Here is a 13,823-nt window from a genome sequence, read left to right as displayed (position 1 = left end):
CGTACTCTCGTCGCATAAACATCGATTCATCAGTTTCAACTTTTTGACCCGGCCTATTAAAGGGTCTTCTTGTTCTTTGTCCACCCCCAAACCTCAGAAAGATAATTATTCCAATCGATCGCAGTGATGTGATTTAGGCCAAGTTCGCGTTAGCAAAATAGTATTGATGACATTTCAACGGACTAACTGATATTTGAACAAAAGTAATTTGTCGAACGCGATTCGAGATTGATGAAGCCGCGTATTTCGTCAACACCAACCTCAAAATAATTACACTGACGTACACAGAATCTCCAACGTGCAGTTGTTCTATCAGAAAATGCTAACGCCATATTTTGTTTATGCGGACCCCATCTCGTGCGGTGTATGCTATTATATTTTTGTATTGGCTAAATTGAGTTCTGCTCATAAAAAACATAACTTCAAAAGTGTTTTTGAAATTGGCCATAATTAAAAATATCGATCGGTACAGTAACTAATGCGATCACCAGACTAGAAGGAATAGGAAATTAGAATGCATTGTAAACATGGTCTTTGCTCTAGTATATTGTAACAGTAACAGATAACAAGAAAATTTTAGTAAAAAAAAGATTTTAAAAACGAACAATTTAATCGATTAATTACACACTATAAAACGTATAACAGCTATTAAATTCAAGTTACTAATGGTTGGGATATAACGGAGTGGACCCAAAAATTTGTACTTATTGGTTAGTCTGATGAGATGAGACGTCGGTGTCTGGCGAAAAGTAAATGACCTTGCCTGGCCTGCTGTGCGGCAGTCGTTTCGGAATTGTATAGTTAAGAAATTGCGACGAAAATTTTATGTATACTAGCATAGTGGTTGAAATATCGAGGTGCCCGGTAAAATGATGTCTCCGGTTACCAACTCGAGACAGTTTTGACCTACTTCAGACCGTAAATCCTTAATCATCTGCGGATCGACGAAATTTTAAGTGCGATCAACTATTTCTTTTCTGTAGTTTCATTGTTTTCGTTTTGTTTTATTGTGCTGCGTGTTGAACTCATTTCTTTTACCTTCGGGTAGGTAGTGGATTTCAGTTCCCTTTTCTTATTTTCTCAGTCTTGTTTGAGACTAACGTCAGATGTTTACATTGTTGGCATCGACGCAAGAACCCGGCTGATTGATGCCTTTCGCCGAGGTTTTGAAGATGACCTCCGGTAAAGCCCATAAGGGCTAGGTACTGAGGGGTGGCATGGCGACCGCAACTGTCACATGGTAAGTGTCTTCCCCTACGGGGTCACGATGTCGATTGAACGAAATCTTCCGTATTTAGGCAATTATATGAACGCGAACATTCACTATTTATTGCGGTGCCAATATGTTTCTTGATAATGCTAAGTAATACCTCGGAATGTCGATATGCATTTATTCTGAATAATTCATCCCTCATTATACCTTTTCTCACGATTTTTGCCTCATAGATCTGAACTATCTTAATGGGACTTCCCAATTTTACACTATTTTGAATAACGCTGTGGATGCAAACTTGGTGTAAATAAGAACTCGAGCCTATTTTCGTCTACTCGATATTTTTAATTTTCTGGACAGAAGATCCTGTGGAGGTGATTTAAAACCCTGCAAACCGACATATTTTTTCGTGTGGTAAGTTGTAGTTTTCGAACCGCGTATTTTTAAATAGTGAAGTTGTGAAATCACAATTTTTCAAAACTATTTTCGTTTTTTATTATTATCATCACGCGCCATTTACTAGTATTTACTGATAAAACCATCAACATTACCGGTTAACTTCAGTTCTAAGAACTTTAGCATGTGAACTTAAGCACTTCATTTTACCATTGAACCAGACGTTAAGGCAAAATTTTTTTGCGAGAAATACCATGTAAATGAAGCTTTTCCGGACCAATGTGTTTTTTTCTACAGACTGTCCCATAAGTTTCCATATATAGGTAAAATAAACAATAAAAATTTTTTTTTATGAAGATCTTGGTGTATCAGGAAAAGATAAAAGACATAACCAAGGAGGTGATTTATCAAACTGGAACCAAAAGCATGATTCTAATATAACTCGATGTTAGCATTTTCATACATTGGAAGATGTATTTTGTCTAAAAAAACATGTTCTAGTAATTCCAATGTGATGAGTTGTTTTAAATTTTTAATTACTTATAAGAATTTAGTTATGTGTTTTTATTTATGAATGTACAGTCTTTATTGAAAGAAAGAGTCGCTTATTCTTAAATAATAACCCACTTCTATTAAGTTTGACAAAAAAAAAATCGTTGAAGTTAATTGTTGAAGCTTAATGTATTATTTATACAACTATTAAACTGTCGTATTATCTTTTTCATACTAGTTAGCATTTTGTACTTCTTTTTACTAAAAACCACGAGCGCAGCTGTGCATTCTAGATAAAAGGGCCACTAACTAAGCGCTGATGGATTACTCTTAGAATTTACATATTACCACAACTATATTTACATACTATTACAGGTTTAAAAACATAAAGCTAAACACGATAATTCTTTAATGTACGTTTATTATACGGCTTAGAGGTTCGTAGCGAGTCTGAAGTTTTTTTTTAATACATGCCTACTGCGATATCTACGTCATCTGATGTATTCTCTCTTTATACTTAATTCTAATTTTGACAAAAATTCATCTAATTCTTGAAATTTTCTTCAATAATTTGTTTTTAAACAAATTTTTCGATTTGTGCTGTTTCGTAAATTTTTGTCAAAAATTATTTTTTCTGGCTGTTGAACTTTTTTTTTACGATTAATTATCATATAAACTTGAAGCTAGTGCGTAGGAATATGGAGTAGACATTTATAATGTATGAAAAACACCATGACTAACTGAGACCTTCCGTATGAAAGGCTAAGACGCTACTATTCCTCTATAAAGATCGGTTTTAATTTCGTAATTGTTTCCTTAGTTTACCGGATGCCAATAGGATAAAAAATGAAGAAATAATTAATATAGCTGTAAACTATAAAATTATTTATTTTTTTAACGCGAGCATAATACGCACACATACACACAATCCACATATTTTTATCATACATTTTTATTTATTGATTGATATCGTTATTTCTGTTTTAGTTTTCAGATTTTGAAAAAAAAAACAGTTAATTTGAGTTGTGGCATTTTTTTTAGTAGAAAGTTAAAACAAAAAATGTTAATATACTAGATTTAAACCTATACTTTTCTGGTTTATTTAATCATTTAAATGACAATATTATATTTAAAAAAAAAACAAAAAAACGAAGAAAAATAACATTTCCATTCTTGTTAATTTTTAAAAATAATAAAAAACTCTGTGACAGTAAGTGCGTCAGGAGGGTAAAATTCCTATTTGATTAACCTTGAAAACGTATAAAAAAACTCAGTTTTTTGCTACTAACTCTGGTTCCTGTAAACGGATTCGCTTAAAAAACCAAGACGATTCTATTTCTACTAGATTTACACCTTCCTACCAAGTTTCATTAAAATCGGTTAAAAATTTAGCCTAGTAGAACGACAGAAAGCTGAAAATGTTCCAAAAACCTCGTTTTTTTAGCTGTAACTCCAGTTTCTGTAAATTCATTCGCTTGGAAATCAATAGGGCTCTATCCCCAATATGGTTTAACGTCACCCAGGTTTCGTCAAAATCGTTAAAGATTTGTGTCCGGTAGAGCGAACGAAAGATTCTTTCTACACACATACATATGTATATAAACATGACTGGCGCAGTAGCGATTTTCAAATTCTTACGAAATCTGCTAATAATTTTGTACCATTAGACTTACTTTGTTTCAGAATCATTATTTGGGTAATATTGAGGAATATTTTCAAAATTTGATAGCTTTTACTGGCAATCATGGCATTTTATTACGAAAGAATAAGTCGCCTCATATTTAAGCAAAGGAATTGAACAATTACGGTTTAATGAATCTATTTCTTGCTGAAGCGGTTTTGTACTTTTTTCATAATTGTCGGAGATTATCGTCTGTTTTAAATGAAAAGTTTCTTCCTTTCACAATCCTTTTTCCCCACTCGTTCTTAACAGAAATTATATAATTTTTTACTTACCGTTCTCTAAATCGACGTAATTCAGTGCAACGTAATGTATTATTTAAATAAAACAAAACTTACACAACGTAGAAAATAACAAGGTTTAATATTGTGAAATATAGAATCTTTTCCATCAAGTGGTTCATAATGTATAACTTTTTTAAAGAAAGGCTTTTTCTTTTTGGTGATTACTGTAGTCATGTTACAGTTGGTGAAGCTATATTGTTCATTTTAAGTATGCTACCATTCCGATCTCTCTGAAACTATATGAGCTACAAAAATATTTAAGTGGTGAATTTCACTTATTTTCACCTGAGAATTAAAAATATTTTATTTGCAGTTTCAAACCACTTCCATTCATCCAATACGGCCAATTAATTTTTTAAATACAAACCATTAATTGTTTTTGTCATTTTTTGATAAAAAACATAATTTTAAGTCTTTTTTATTCTTAGATATTTTTCTTTAAGTACTACCGTTGAGGAGAAAAACTCTCTGAAGCTGTTGGCGGATTGATGCCAAACATAGATTATTATTATTAAAACGAGCTATGCTGAGGATTTAGCTTTGGTCGCTGTTTAGCATACGGTTGTTATCGGCAATTATTTGAAACGAAGATCGAGAAGAGTTATTTGATACGCTGAGTATTAAATGACTTGAAAAAAGACGCTCATTAACTACTGATAAACAATTTTAACGCGGATAAATATTTGATTGCATTCTGCTATTTAATTGCATGTGAATAAAAGAAAGAATTCACCATTGTAATACTCCATAAGTAAAATAAACACTTTCAAATAAATGGAATTTAAACAAATCTCTTTCCGTGTCAGTTTTTCGTGGATAGTAGTAATTTTTTATGTTTTCTAAAATTATAAATGTATAAAAAAAGATTATTTGTCAACATATTTTTTATTTAAATACATTAAAAAAATAAAAATTCATTTCATTTATTTTCATAAATTATTACTCGTTTTTAATTATTTATAAGCTTTTGCAAAGAGATTTATATGTAACTAGCATCCCAGTCGTGGCTTCGCTCACGTAATATGGTTACTTGCGTTTCCCGTCGCGATCAGCCGGTGAGGTTTCGCTTCTAACCAGAAGACTCTGCCCTGTGTTCATTAAACTCAAGCTTGTGAGAATAATAATGATAAATAAAAATTAAAGCCTCTACAATTTATAAAAACTATCAATGTACTTTAATTTCTTCGACGCAACAGTTTGGTCAGTACAGGACCCATTAATTAGTTTTTAGATTTTCCGTCGCGGCTTCGCTTCCGAAATATGTAATCAGAGTTACAAACACAAATTACCATCACAATCTTACCAAATATCATTAAAATTGATTCAATAGCGGTAGATTAAACGGCAAAAATAAAAAAAAAATAATTTTTATTTTTTATTTCCTAAAATAATAAAATTCAAAAACCCCGAATACTATTTTTAGATATTTATATGAAGTGTATTTTTAAGTACAAATCGAAAATGAATATCTGGTTTCGGAAATTGGGAAAATTTGCAATTCTGTTCGAAAATGTTTTACCTTTCTTCAGCCCCTTCAAGGTAGAATTTCAAAAAGTCTAAATATTTATTTCTAGATATTCATATGAAGATTACACTCATCAAAAATCAAGTTGATATCTTCATTTGCTACCGAGATATTACAAAAAGAAGAAGTAAAATTTAATGTTACCCCACTTTAGTCCTTTAAACTCGGAATTTCAAAAATCTAGAAATTGGTTTTTTTATATTAACATGAAGATTACACACACCAAAACTCAAGATGATATCTCACTTTTTACCGAGAAATTAAGAAAAAATAAATTCTATCTTTACATCATTTTAACCGTTTAAATTCGGGATTTCAAAAACGCCTTTCTTAATATGCACTTACACCGTAAGAAGGAGTGTAAACAAAATTTTTTCAGATTATCTTCAGTAGTTTTTGCTGGGCGTTGATTTTGAATCACTCACGACATGTGGCTTTATGTATATTGTCGCCAAATGGCTTCGACGGCACGTAATTCATAAACTTGTGGTGGCCCTGAAAAGGGCCGTTTTTTGGCGTTAGCTCTGAGAAGAGCTGTTGGGTCCGGCTCGTCCATTGAAGTCCGACTGGGCTTTCCCTCAGCGGCAGTTGGGTCCCCACTACAGCGTGGCAGTAGTGGCCTTTAGAACTCCGCAGTGTCGGATTGGCGTAGGTGGTCCTTCGCAGGCAAGGTCGAGGCGATTCTCCCCGACCGATCCCACGCCGGCCAGGGCGATTGAAGCTCGGTGAGCCGGCCAGGCCTGCTGCTCCGGCGGGGATTTTGGCATCCGCCGAGAGGTCCCACGTTGAGCCGGCCAGGGAACTTTTTCTGTCTTCTTCCATCTTCTTCTTCTTGGTCTTCTCCAGGTGGTGGTCGACGATGAATTGCCTTCACTGGAATGGAATGGAATGCAAAGTTGGCGGGAGTTTGCAAATTCTCCCTTCGGATTGCAGAGCCTGGACAGTGTCCCTTGTGCTGGATGATTCTATCGGGCGTGTTTTTAAAGGTTTACTTTTTATGACAGATTGTATTAAAAGTTAATGTTTCCTGTCGAACAATTTAAAATAAAATTATTTTAAATGTTATAACAATAGTCCTATAATATGATATTAAAATATGTAATACAAATGACTAGTAAAAGTTCACTTTACGTATTATAACAAAAGAATAAAAAGAAAGGATTATCCTAATCTTAACTGAATGGCCTGGAATCCAGGTAGCTGGCCGCCCGGCGGGTGTGCTACCGGTACCTCCTTACATTGTCTGGCGACGCAGGTAGAAGAACTGTTGAAGACTGGTCTGGACTGCACACAACTCGCTGAACAAGAGCACAATAGAACACAACCTTTCACCACAAGAGCCAAGGATGGAATCTCTGCTTGCCTTCACTCTAGTGGTGCACGCTCTTTTATTGGAGCCCGTGAGTAGGGGGGCTGCAGCGCCGCTATGGTGGGAGAACTGCGCGGTCATCTGCGCGGCGGTAGTGATGCTATATCAGTGCGTCCGTATACTGTGAGCCAGTTCTCATCTCGTGTTCGGCCGCCGATATTAAATTAGGCATATATGTTGTAACAATATATATATATATATAGAATATATACGTAATTGAATAAATTTAAATTTAAGAGGTATGAAACTCTGAATCGAAAAAAATTTAGTTTTAAAAAGGTTACATACAAAAAAAAACTTGACAAATAAACTGTCCCACTAAAATAACAAAACAGTAAATTCTCAGCGTTGTAGTCCTATGTTCAAAGTATAAACGTATAGGTCCAACTACTAATCAGGTGTAATTTTTGAATAATTGCATTTCGAGAAAAATACTGAAGTTTAAAAAAAAATTTAAATGATATTTCCTATTAGAAAATTACATTAGAAATATGAGTAGAAAAAATTAAGTTCGCCACCATATTGGTTTTTACTTTTGAGAGGCTATGGTATCAACGGTTGCTTCATTTATGGAAAATACCCAAGAATAAAAAAAGTCTTAAAGTTATGGTAATCTATCAAAAAATGGTAAAACATTAGAGACTTATCTTTAACAAATAAAATTGGCAGCCGTGTTGGAAAAATGAAAGTGACTGAAATGTAGCAAAACCGTATTTTTAATGATTAGGGAAAATAAGTCAAGTTCCTCATTTAAACCTTTTTTTGTAACTCTTACAGTTTCAGAGATTTAAATGGCCCAGTTAAAATGTACACCCAGTATTCTATCTAATAAAATATAACCTAAATTGTAGATTTTGATAGAAATGAAAAAGGAAATTTTTGTATCTTTTCGTTTATTATTTTTTTTCTAGATTTATGGAAATAGGTTGAGATTTATAAACGAGAAACCCTATGCAAATATGAATTATGTAATTGTATATTGCAGTTTGCTTTTAGCTAAAAACATATTTGCATAAAATTTATTTGCATAAAGTTTGTTAATTACTACTATTTATAAAAGGAAAAGAATTAACTGAGTAATAGATAATCTGCAGTTAAATAAAAACTTTTTACATTATAATTATTGGCATATACGAGTATATACTATTTAATAGCTTACATCTAATATTATTATTATATTTCTTGTGAAAAATTATTTTTGTTTTAGTGACAACACACGCGCGCACACAAACACCCACCACACACACACACACACACACACACACACACACACACACACACACACACACTTATATAGAAAATTTAATGTAAATAAAATTATTCAGTAACTTATCAAATAAATAGATAGTTTTCAACTTTTTATTGTTTACATTTTATTTTTGTTTCTAAACTCTATGGAAGTTTTTATACTACTTATATTCAGACTGAAAATTTTCTGAAACCAATGAATTCTGAAAAAAAAACATTGTTCAACAATTTAACTTGCAAAATACTTTTGTTTTTACATTTAATTACAGTTTTCTTAATAAATTTTTAATTTAAAACCGATATTAAATATGAAAAACTATTTATTTAATGAATATATTAAAGAAGTATTTCTTTGCTAAATAAAATATGTTTGTGAAAGCTCCTACATTGTATAATATCTAAATATAAATTATAATGTAAAATGACAATAGATTTTGTCATCAACAGTTGAATTTGTTTTTGAAAAATCTTTTCAGTATATTTAACGCAACTAGAAGAAAGCTGACATCAAAATTGTTACACTTTCTTGGGATTGATTATTTACTCTCATGGTTAAAAAATATTTATACATGAAAGAAATTTTAAAAATTCAAAAAATCGATATTTCTATATTTTTTCTGTTCTTCCATCCCCAAAATCACCTCCCAAGAAAATTTTTGATTTTTCTACGTTTACTACGGTTAATAGAAGAAACTAAAAAAAAATTCCACTGAAAAATATACAGCCAATAAAAAGTTATCTAAAATTTTTTTTTGGGGTGGGCGTGAAGTTTGATGAAATTTTATTGTAATATTATTATTATTATTATTAAATGTTTAAATAAACCAAAAAAAGTTTTCAAAAATTCCAAAAATCATATTTTTAAACTTTGATCGGCTCCCCTATTTTCAACATTGCCCCCCCAAAAAAAAATATATATTTTTTTGGGTCGTTTGCACTACTACTATGCCTAAGAAGACAAAACATTTGATAAAAAAATATGCACTAAATAAAAAGACAATGACTTGGCTTTGACAATGACAATGGTTTTTTCCAATTTTTTGGGAAGGGGAGAATTTGATTTCAAAATCATTTTTAAAATGCTAAAACAGCATGTACGTATGAACTGAGCTTAATATAAAGTAGAGCTATGTTTGCAAAATTTTAAGAAAATTGACCCCAAACTTTTACCAACAAATTGCACAATATGCTCGAGTCTTTGCACCAAATTTTATTAAAATCGGTTCATTCAAAAGTTATTAAGTTACAAACACGCCAACTCACGTACATTCGTAGTATTTCTTTTCTTTCTTTTTTCCTGTTTAACCTTCGGTAATTACGTTTAGGTAATACTTCAGAGGATGAATGAGGATGATATGTATGAGTGTAAGTAAAGTGTAGTCTTGTACAGTCTCAGTTCGACCATTCCCGAGATGTGTGGTTAATTGAAACCCAACCACCAAAGAACACCCGTGTGGACGATATATTACTCATATCCGTGTAAAAATAACTACTAGTACTTGAACGCTGGAATTCTCGACTTCCAAATCAGCTGATTTGGGAAGACACGTTCACCGCTAGACCAACCGGTGGGTTACGTTCGTACGTATTTATCTACTTACGAACAAATACCTCCCACTCTTTTTTTATTTTTTGGGGTCCCTCGTTCATGAGACGTCGAGAAATGCAAAAATACCCAATTCCCATCTTTTAACTGCTTACCATACTTCCTTTTAGCAGCATACCTCTAGAGCTGTGATGCCAAGAAAGTAAAAGTTACTAGTTTAACCTTCTTGTTAAAAACGTTTATTCTTTTGTGGTATTTAAGTCCATTGTATGTCTTAATTTCCAACTTAGCATTCTCTACTTTGCTCAATGCCTATTTTTCTTTAACTTGAACGTTCCAACACAATTGATTCATTCTAAACTTTTTCCATCAATCATTTTTGGCTCTACCCTTTTTTCTTTTCTTTCTATTAGGCTGTACATAAATATCCTCTTATACAGTCGATGTCATCAGTTCTTTATTTATTTAGTCTTTCAGCATATTTACATGATTATCAGGTGATTTTTACGAATCTACCTTCTACACCTTAACTGGTTCATTCTGTTTCAGTATATTCTTCTCAAACACTAAGGGGATGTTTTCATCTTTATCAATGACTTTCCAAGTTGTAAACCAACATTTTACTATTAATCATAAAAAATTGTTGTTGAAATAGTCGATTGACATTTATACTCTCACTGACACCGTTGAGATTTTGGTTAACTTTGAATTTTTTAAGTACACTTGATTTCCATCCTATATTTTCTAAATTATATTTGTTCCAAAATCATTTCAATAGTTATTTATTACATTTTTTCTATGATAGGTTAACTGTAGTGTAGGTAAATATTAGGGTGCAATAGAAAATATTGCTATTGTTTGAATTAAAAATTAATAAACACAACAGGCGTTGTTAACATTTAATTACATACTTTTTCACAATGATAAAAAGGTTTTTGTATGTTGTTAAATTTGGGTGCTCTACTCTTGATATTTATGTAATGCTCTCTCCACCTTATCATTATCTGTAGCGAAATAATAAATTCCATTCTGAAGTGGTGTCAGTGTGCATACCAAAGATATTGTAATTTTTCCCACAAAGAGAGGAACAGTAATTTGTTCTTTTACACTTTTTGTCAAAGCTTTTATTATGTCTTTACGCGTGTAAAGCATTTGAAGTATAAGTAAAGTTGATTTCTATGAAAGTAATGATTTTCGATATACAGTCAATCCCTGTGATGAACGACGTGAAGGTGGTCACTAGCTGAATATCTTCTGCATTTTAGTGGGCTTACCATATTGATATGAAACAACATATTCTGGAAAGTATATATAGTTTTATTCAGTCAAAAGTTATTAATCTTCAAATACGCTAACAGATGTACATACGTACACAAATATTCCTCCCCATTTTTTTATTTTTTTTTGGGTCTCTGGGTCATGAAACGATGAGAAATGCAAAAATAACCATACCCAATTTTGTAATTGTTTACCATACTTTCCTTCTTGCAACATAGCTGTAAAGAATGGGGTTTCCCATTTAGTCTTTTGGGGTCATTTTCTCAAATCTTTGAAAGCATAATTCCGCTTTATATTAAGCTCAGTACATGCGTACATGTTTATCTTGAAATTTTTAAAAAGACTTTTCCCCCAGATCCTTTCCCTCCCATCAAAATCGAAAAACGCAGTTTTTTTATTTATTGCACGTATTTTAACTGAATTTTTTGTCTTTCTAGGCACAGTAGTAGTGCAAATGACCCCAAAAAAAGAAATACTTTGGGGACAATATTGGGGGATAGGAGAGACGATCAAAGTTTAAAAATATCGATTTTTGGAACTTTTTAAAACCTTTTTTGGTTTATTTCAATTTTTAATTACAATAATATTTCATTTCATCATAATTAACCCCTACACCCAAAAAAGAAATCTTAGGTAACTTTTTATTGGCTGTAGATTTTTCAGTGGAATTTGTTTTAGATTCTTCCATTTATCATAGCATACATTGCATGCATTGAAAATCAAAAATGTTTTCTTGGGAGGTGATTTTGGAGCTGGAAGAGCAGAAAAAAGTAAAAAATATCGATTTTTAAAACTTTTTCCATGTCACATGATACATCCAGAGTATACTAATGTTATAGTAACTAATATATAATAGTTACTGTTTTCACCCCCTGTTTCCGTCGGGTACTGAAACCTAGCAGTGGCTAAGGTGCCCACAGCAAACTATGATCACCAAATCATCACGCCACTCTACGTCACAAGCTGCTTCCTCGAGCACTGTACGTAGCGTCTTCTAAACCAGTCTACACTTATATCTGACCCTAGGCGGTCGTGTCCGGATGGACTCTCTCAATTCTTGTTGGGATGAACATTATTTTAAGTTTTATTTAACTTATGTTTGCTATCTTTAAAGTTAAGTTATAAGTTACGAGTGTTATGTTACAAGATTATTTTAAACCGCCAAGACGGTGTACAGTTAAACAATCCTTCAGTAATCAACTAGGTGTTGTCTTCATTCATCACCTATGAACACATACAGCCTACCCTCGCTGTAAAACCTACCGTCACGTTGTTGAACAAGAGCGTCCTGTTGACGTCGAACAGTTACTAATGAAACTTTATCTGGCTTAATGAAGAAGGTAACGGAAATTTCCTCACTCTCCTAATAAGCTTGCCAAGGGATATTTGTTATTCTTTGGAATGGATGTGCCATACTTGGGAATGACTTCATTCCATGTGAGCTGTACCTACTTTCTGTACGGTTGTAGCAGCCAACGTAGTATAATAAAATAAATCCCTTGATGTCCCTTTTTCTAAGTTAGGAGAGAAATTAAAAATCGGTAATATATAGCACAAGTAGAAGATGATAAAATCCCATTTATTTAAGAATATCTGTAATTACTTATGCAGCGTACAACAAACACATGTCTTGGTAATTGGTTTTCAAGGTTTCAGTTTTGTTTCTCTTCCAAAAAAAAAATTCAGAGGAATCCTTTTGACCAAAGGCTGAATTAAAAATATTCCGTTGAGAGGGATGATTTATGTGATATTTCATGCTCAGTACTTTCTTTTCCGTGTGCCACAATGTTGCAAATAACTCTCATTAGCAGACAAAATAGCGTATTAATCATATCACAGCGGTAAATATCTTTGTCTCCATACCTACGTATATGTCTCCATATTTCCGTCGAAATATGTTACTGTATGGACTTTTCATCTGGATATTACTGGGTACGTAATATCCAAATGCTTGGAATTTTTTATATGGTAAAAATTCATTTTTTTATTTAAAAAAAATAATTATATTTTGTCATAATTATGTATTTGTCGGTAGGATTAAAAAGTAAATAAGTATAACGATTCGAATTGTTATTATGGGGTTGTCCTTTAGTTATGTTTAAAGTACACACCGAAGGAGGTCTTTCGATAAGAGCGTTGATAGTAAAATGAGCAGCAATGCTTCCTTTGTTGGTTTTTTAACCAATTCATTATTCTTAATTTTTAAAGCTACTGTAGGTTCGCATTTTTTAATGAAATCTTATTACATTTAATTGTTAATTATGTTTCGGTCAACGGTTCTCTTGCCTGTAAATATTTTGTAAGTAACAATTAATTTCCGTAGGATTAATATGGTTAAAAATTCTGTTACTGTAATTTCAAAGTTTATTGACTGAGAATAACTAAATCAAACAAAAACTTTTTGCCATGTTTTTCTACTGGAAGGGAGAGGTTATGTTATAGTGGAGTTAGGGTCCATACCTCTTTATCTTTATTTGTTCTTTAGGTATCCGAATATGTGCATTTTTTTCAGCTCATCCTCGTATAATTGTTACTTTACTAATTTATCGATCTTCGTGGCGAGTAGTAGCGTCTCAGCCTTTCATCCGGAAGTCCCGGGTACGAATCCCGGTCAGGCATCCCATTTTTCATACGCTATAAAATTTCCATTTTATATTCCCATGCACAAGCGTCCAGCTTATATGATGAATTATCATCCCAAAAAAAAAAATTGTAAACGTTTTTCTTAAATATATCCACGGAACTTGATAAAAATCAATCTTCCTGCAGTTTCTCCCCCCATTACATTAAA

At 32.4% G+C, this 13,823-nt stretch overlaps 1 protein-coding gene across 1 annotated transcript in view; it reads left to right on the top strand.

Annotated features, from left to right (window-relative positions):
• LOC142324143 (uncharacterized) overlaps positions 1-13,823 on the top strand; it is a 616,229-nt gene that overhangs the window by 1,098 nt on the left and 601,308 nt on the right. The window lies entirely within an intron of this gene.

The sequence above is a fragment of the Lycorma delicatula genome, chromosome 4 (assembly GCF_047948215.1).
Source record: "Lycorma delicatula isolate Av1 chromosome 4, ASM4794821v1, whole genome shotgun sequence".
Lineage (NCBI taxonomy): Eukaryota > Metazoa > Arthropoda > Insecta > Hemiptera > Fulgoridae > Lycorma > Lycorma delicatula.
This window is presented reverse-complemented; position numbering and strand designations above follow the sequence as displayed.